The sequence below is a fragment of the Calonectris borealis genome, chromosome 26 (assembly GCF_964195595.1).
Source record: "Calonectris borealis chromosome 26, bCalBor7.hap1.2, whole genome shotgun sequence".
Taxonomy (NCBI): Eukaryota; Metazoa; Chordata; class Aves; order Procellariiformes; family Procellariidae; genus Calonectris; species Calonectris borealis.
This window is the reverse complement of record NC_134337.1, coordinates 3206048-3213617: the sequence shown is the minus strand read 5'-3', so window position 1 is coordinate 3213617 and position 7570 is coordinate 3206048.

Genomic DNA, 7570 nt, shown 5'->3' with positions numbered 1-7570 from the left:
CGCACTGGGACCTTCCACGGCAGGATTCACCACCTGGGTGGGAATAAGCAAGGGGAGTGCGGGGCAGAATTGCTCCCGTCCATGCGGCGTATGGGGTCTCCAGCCCTCGGCAGCTTCTGGTGCAGCCAGGCCCATGGGAAGCTGTTGACCGACGTAACTTCTTCCCGATGGATGAGATGTGTCGCACAGTGCTGCCGAGGAGGGATTTGCTGCTCCCCAAGCCGTGGCTTTGCTTGAAATCCAGCACGATCTGGCCCTTTATAGCCCTGCGTGAGAAGGAAGTGACTGTGGAGAGCTGTTGACTAACGCTTGCTCACGAGGCGAGCTTTAAAAATAACCCCCGGTTCGGCAGAGCGCCCTCCGCCCAGAGCAGTCGGACACAAGGATGGGGCGTCTGCGAGGCAAGTCCCTCCGCTCGCGGAGGCAGCGACACCGAACCCCAAACCCGTGGCTCTGGGAGACGCGTGCTGGCCCGCTCGCCCGCCGGCGCTGCCAGGCGGTGGCTCACCGTGTGTCAGCGTCTCCGGGGATCTCCCCACTCATGGCACACGTTTCGGGAATCCTGTCACCCCGGGTGAGGGCGGGCGCGGGGGCGTGATTCACTTCGCCCTTGTGCTAGGGGGCGAGGAGCGGGGCTGGGCGTGGGGCAGAGGAGAGGGAAGGGGCAGAGGCAGGGGCAGATCAACCCCACGGCACCGTGAGTAAAGGGATGCCTGAAATGGCGTCTGCAGGAGGGCAGGACCCAGGCCACGCGCCACGGACAGACGGACGGACTGTCTTGCACGGTGACTCATGCTGGTGCCCGGTCCTGTGCGGAGCAGAGGTAATGGGAGGGGACAGCTGTGTGTGTACAGCTTCCAATAAAGCCATCGGTGGTGACACAACAGCCGCCACCTAGACGCCGGGGTAAGGGTCGATTGCACTTTCCTTTCTACGTGTCGGTCGTGCACAGCAGGATTTCCTGGAGCTGGGGTGAAGGAGCAGCTCTCGCCCCGCACTGAACCTCCGCTGGCCTTGACACCGAGCGCTGGCCCAGAGCTGTGCCAGACCTGGCGACGGGGACGGACACGGTCCACACGCCGCGGCGGAGCTCCGCTCGTTCCACCGAACGGGGATCCGAGTTGGGGAGTTCCAGGTGCCGATATAAACCCTTTTTCTTTTGGTTTCAGCCTCCCTCGCCGGTTTCTCTGCCTCTCCTGTGAGAATCCACGTTGCACCAAGGAAAGGAAATTTGCTGAATCTTGGAGCTGCTGTCAGTAGTGCAACAGAGGTTGGAAACAGGTTAAAAATGTCCCATTCGTCACGCGCCAGCAGGGATGCTGCACCAGAGCCCTTCTTGTCCTCCTGTAGCAAACTTGGGCTTTGTAGAAGACCAAAAGATTTATAGCTGACCAACTGTAACATGCCACAAAGAGAGCAGGAGGGAGACAGAGGGAGAGGGAGGTCGTCAAACATGAAAACCTGAAAATGTCTATAGGTCAAAAAAATACCCCACGGGTCCCTGTCAAACTGCCCCTGTGCAGGGGAAACTCCTGACTCCAAATCTGGTGAAGAACATTCAACCACGAGTTTCTGAGCGGGACATGTCAACCAGGCAGCTAGAAGAACTACTGTTGGCAGCGTACCACACCTGAAGCCTATCTCTCTAGCTGGGGCAACCTCCTCCCAAAAAGCTTATAATAGTAATGCATGAAAAGCTGATCAATCCACCGTTTGCTAGCACCAGGAAGCACGGCACCCAGTCCAGCCAGCGGGCGTTCTGCAGTGACCGACCACGTTTTAATGCGACGGCAAATAATGTCCGTATTAGTCAGAAATGAGTGACTGCAAACATTTTATAGCAAACACTAACTGCGAGCCCTCCGTCGGCAGTGGTGGGGGAAAGGCTGGGCGGAGCAGCGGGGCTTCCTCGCAGAGACGCCGCTGAATATTGCTGAATATTCATCAAAGCAGCCTCTGCACGCGGCAGAGATAACGCTTCTCTCACAGCTGGCAGTAGTGATCTTCCAGCCGGCTCCAAAGTGACACCCAGGGTGACACGGTGCCCCACCCTGATACCACTGCTCCACCCTGATACCGCGGCTCCCGACGGAGGGCTGCAGCTTGCCCAGGGCCTTTCACACCACGGCGCGCGTCGCCGGGCTGCTTTGCCAGTGGCGTCGGGCAGCAGCGAGGCATCTGCACGTGCTATCGGTACATCACAACCTGTCCGCGGTTCGTGTGTCGTCCAGCGAAGTGCCCAAGGACAGGACAGTCTGACTCCGACTGTAACGGGATGAATCCTGGGGTGCCACAGGGAGGTTGTGGAGTGATACCACTGAAATCGGTGGCAGAATCTAGCTGGGAAGGAGGTACATTTCCCTTTTCCGATTGGGATTACTCCCACAGAAAATCTGACAGCTGCAATTACTTTGAGGACCGAGCAGAAACACCGCTCGAATCAATGTGAAGATTTGTTCAACTAAAAGTTATGTCAGCTACTAAATTATTAAATAATAGATGAATGAATCACTTGGGAACATAGCGTTCCTATTGCATAGTCTATTTTATATTTGTCTGGATCTCGTGTTTATTTTAGTCCACAACAGCATTTGTATGAAGGGCACTAACAGAACGTAACTAATGGTAGAGCCTCAGTGAAACTTCAGAAATGAAACAGAAAACTGAGACAGTGACAGTACTTCTAGGAAGCCAGAACGCTTCTTGCGTGGGCTGGCAGGCTGGGATGCTGCTTCAGCTTCAGCAACTGCAATAGTCGGCAAGTGAAAACTGTCTGTATTTTGCCTATTTTTGGCAGGTTGAGGTGTGAAATTGGAGCTAGCTGCATTTCAGCAACAGGGAACCTGAGACCCGCCTCTTTATGGCAGGTGTCGGGTGCTGCGCTTTCGCCTCGCTGTGCAGGATCTAAGGTCAAACCGGAGCTACTGGAATTGCACTTCGGCCCTTTGGCCTTCTGTTTGCAAAAGGGGTTGATGCTCCATTTTTTTCCACTTTTTTTATTTCCAGCTAAGCGACGCTGCGCTACATCAGCACCAGAGTAGGATGTTTCATGACGGTGACTGTAGCTGAGGTTTTGGGACAGTGTTTTGGGGGTATGATTTGAACACGGGTATGGGGACAGTGATTAAAACCAGCAGAAATGGGAGAAAGTCTGTCGAATGTTCAGATGCTTCATGGATCGTTATGTCAGGAGACATTGTGGCATCTTGTGGTAATAGGATCATGAGTAAAAGAAAGTAAAACTGGAAATTGAAAAGAAGTCATGTTAACAGCAAAAGGAAAAAGCTGTAGAACTGCTAGGGCACTCGTCACTTCCAGCGGTGAATTCTGCTGACAGGTCCCCATGGGAGCACGTAGACGTTCAGAGACAAGAGGCGTAACCTGCCCTTCCAGGCAAGGCTGGCTGCTGCAGGAAGACCCGAGGGAACGGTGCAGCGTCTCTCATGTCTCCTTTGATTCCAAACCAAAAGAAATGCAAAGACGGAGAGTATGAAGCATGAAAGTGATTTTCTATCAAGAACATATTTGAGTTCTGGGTGTGAGTGGAGTACAGAATAGCACAGCTCCAGCAACGTGTTCATTCTGGAGGTGAACTGCAGCAGCTCCCCAAACATACCTGAAACATGATTTTGTAAACTAGAACCACTGTCGGTGTTCGGTAAGATTGCAGCTTCTCACCCAAGCACGACCCTGGTTAGCTGAACCTGTCTGAAGGTCGGTGGTATGTATCCCATTGAAAGAAAGAACATATTTAAGCTCTCCATTTTCTGAGTGCAAGGCACATTCTTAAAATGATCTTCTCTGCCATAAACAAAGAGCAGCATGTACATAAAAAGAGAAAAAAAAAAATCCCTTTCTTTGCAAAACCATTTGCACACAATACTGTCCCCAGGGAGAGTGTGAGAAAAGAACAAACCGCACATAAACAGAGGGTAGTTACGTCGTTTAACGCGTTCCTGGGATGTGCTTAGATCCTGCGCTGATGAGCGTCTGAGGAACTCGGACAGTCATAACCTCGGGATGCTCCTGACGGGCAAAAGCAGAGGCAGCCAAACCTCTCCCCAAGAAATGCAGCTTAACACATTTGTGTGAGTACGAGGAAACCGGGCCCTGAAACAATTTAGAAAGGAGCAGACAGAAGAGATTCCGCCGTCACTCGGGAGCCTTCAGAGCAGGGCTGTGTCTGAGGATGGGGTGTGAGCCACCTAGCTCTGCCAAAGAACCACTGGTCAGCGTCCGTCTGTCCTCTTCTGGCCAGGACAGATTGCTTAGCGGCTCGTCCTGGTTTAAGAATCTTTGCGGAGAGGCAAGGGATGTTCCTGGTCTTGGAAGGTCAAAACAGACATTTCCTTGTAAGTTTAATTTGAGATTAGGCTTTTTAAACACAAGCCACAACGATCTACCTGTCAATAGTGCTCCCAGGCTGGTCACCCTCTTTAGAAGCAAACTGGAAGCCTTAAACCTGAGAATGTGTTGCTGCATTAAAAATAACACTTGCTAATTATACCCTGGGAGAAGGGCTGTATACAGCCAGTATTTATACATTCCCCATCTTTCTCTAGAAGTTGCTAATTTTGTTCCCCATCAAAAACCCAATTACGTAAAACCAGTAGTCTGCTGTGAAACAGCAGTTCTGATCCAGCCACAGGGCCAACTTCTTCATTCAGCTGAGGAGTAAAATATGAAGTCAGAAACCTGAAACTGATAAATATTCCCAGTTCGGCAGACTGCCTTGTGCATGAAAACCACAACCTGCTTCCCCGCAGTGTACACTGTCTCTAGTGCTTCGGATTTCTTTTCCTCCTTTCCTCTCAGTAGTTGAAACTACTGAAGGCTGCTTGTCCCCCGCCGTTCCCTCCCCACCGTGTAACCACAAGAGGAACCAACGTGCCAGCAGAGAGGCTGGCTCCCAGGCAACAAGAGCTGCAATCCTTCCACAAATCAAAACCCTGGTAGAAGCACATATTAAAAAAGGGAACACAGCTGTGTGTGGCACATGATATCATCTCAGCCCTTAGCTGCCTTTCATCGAACACAAACACCCCCAGAGGAGTTGGTCTGTCAACATTCTGAGACCAAACCCAATTCGGAATCAGGACAGGAGCCCCATCCGGCTGGTGAGGCCGCCCCGACCTCTGCCGGGGAGCCGGGACAGTGCGCGGCGGCAGCCACCGCACCCACGGCCTCGGAGCCCCGTCTCGGCCGCGAGCCCGACACTTCCTACGCAGGCCGGCTGATGCAGAAGCCCCGCTCTCCCGAGAAGAGCACGCTGCTGAACACACCGAACGCACCAAACCGCCCAGCTCTACGCCGAGGACTACCGGTGGACTGAGCTTCCACCCTGAGCAGCAGCAGCTGGTCTACCAGCAGCAACCCCCTGCGCAGCAGCATCCATCATCACATAAAAGTAAATTCATCAGCCAAACAGGTTAGGAGTAGAGATGATGTATTTTTCTGTACCTTTTAAGCTCACAGCACTCCCAGTTTAAGATGATTGAGGGCTCTGTGTGCCTTTTGCACCATCTGCAGCCTTCCTGCTTCCCAGTGAACAGGAGGTTGGTTACGCTCCTACCACAGCGTGCTGTTTGGGTCAGGGGCTGCTGAACGGCTAGTCAAGAGAATCACAGCATCATTTTGGTTGGAAAAGACCTTTAAGGTCATCGAGTCCAACCATAAATAGTACTAAGTCATTAAAAAAAAAAAATAAACGGAGACGCTATACCTCAGCAGCCAAGATGGCAACACCTCTGACCCAGCTGCCGACCGACGAACCGCGCATCGCCCACACTCCCCGTTCACACACCCCCTTCCCAGGCAGCGCATGAAGCAGCAGAATTCCGTTCTGTCACAGCTTTGCCATAGTCTTGTCCCCGCCTGGATACCACAAGTGAAGGAAATTAAATCACAAGACTCTTCAGTATGATGGATTTAATCTAAACGCACACGCTCATCTTCTCATGGATACAGGAAAAAAAGGAGCCAATAGACAGTTTGGGAGCTCCAATCGCACTCGAGCCATGCCATGGTTTTACACTCCGAGGGAAACCTTCACGCAAAGCCTCAGTTTACAGACCAGCCATTTCAAAACCGATACGAAGAATACCTTAAATGTTGTTACCAACCCACATCCAGGATGCAAAAAGCGTCGTGGACCTTTGACTCCCCAGCTAGTTTTCTGAGCATTACAGAGCGCACCCGTAGGCAGGAAGTCCAGCTGGCACCTCTAGGCCCACCCAGGCTGCCTTTGCAACACGGGTATTAGATGGCAGCGAGGGAACGCAAGGCCCTGCCCTCGCCGAGGTGGGAGATGGTTCGGAGCAGAGCCGCATTGGAACATTTACTGTTGCAGGTGTGGTACAGTGAGATGTGGCGAGTGTCATTTCACTCCGCACTGCAGAGCGCATTCAATTTGAACCAAGTTGCACCACAAGACCCAAGCGCGCGTTCTGCAATGCGAATGTATACAGCAGGTACTCAAGTTAAATACTAAACAACAAGTTGTAACCAAAACTTTAATCCCAAGGATCTCACAAAAGACATTTTACAAGTGACATGAAAATTCTTGTACAGTAAAGAAATGTTTAATTCATAACTTTTACAATGTACCATTACACTCAACACATCCACTCCAGTTGTCAGTTCTGCTGTGTATTTGGTCTATTCAGAGGTCCTGGAATAGATGGTCAATCAAACAATCACCTATTTAAGAAGTACTCTAGTCACATGAAGTACAAAATTAACTGACCCTACGGCTAAAAATTTATATTTCACATAATATAAAGTAGCTCAGTTCCAGGTAATGGAAGTCAGAACTAGAGCTCTGGATAAAACTGCAGCTCAGTCATTCCCTTCACACGCCACTGGCTCGACGTTCCTGACTGTTCCCGAGAACTGCACTATGAAGCATCTACGTCGTGTTCTGCACAGACGAACACCGCTCACAGCCATGCTTCCGCAATGAACACATCTTCACTGCACGCTGCCTTCCAAAAGCCGAATCCCAGCAAAACATACCCCAGCAAGTCAAGAACAGAAACATTCCTCTATCTATGCAAGACAAACCGATTATCATTCAACACAAACAAAAAAAAAGTATAATGGTACATTGTAAAGTGATTAATATTACAAATCATATGATCTGCTCAGAACCATATACAGATTCACATCTTTACATTTGCCACCTGTTACAAGATACAAGGAACAAAGCAAGTTCAACAGCTAAAACATTTTAAAAATGCACCAAGCTTTATGAAGTTTCAAAACAAAACAATGTTCTGTACATACTCCTCCTGTCCTCAGATCTAGTGACTTCCTGTACACAGCTCCTTCTCATAGTCCTACTTCCTCTCATTTGACCTGGAGCGACTGAAGAAGACAAGACATGTTAGTATCCAGGTGCCAAGAGCAGCAGATTTTGCTTCAACACCCCCCAGCCCAACTCAGTAGATGACATATAAGCATTTAAAAAATACTGTTTCATAAAACTGGGTATTTAATTCTTTATCGTTAAGGAACTAGAGACGACTCTCCACCACAACCCACTTCAGCATTACTAAGACATGGACAGATT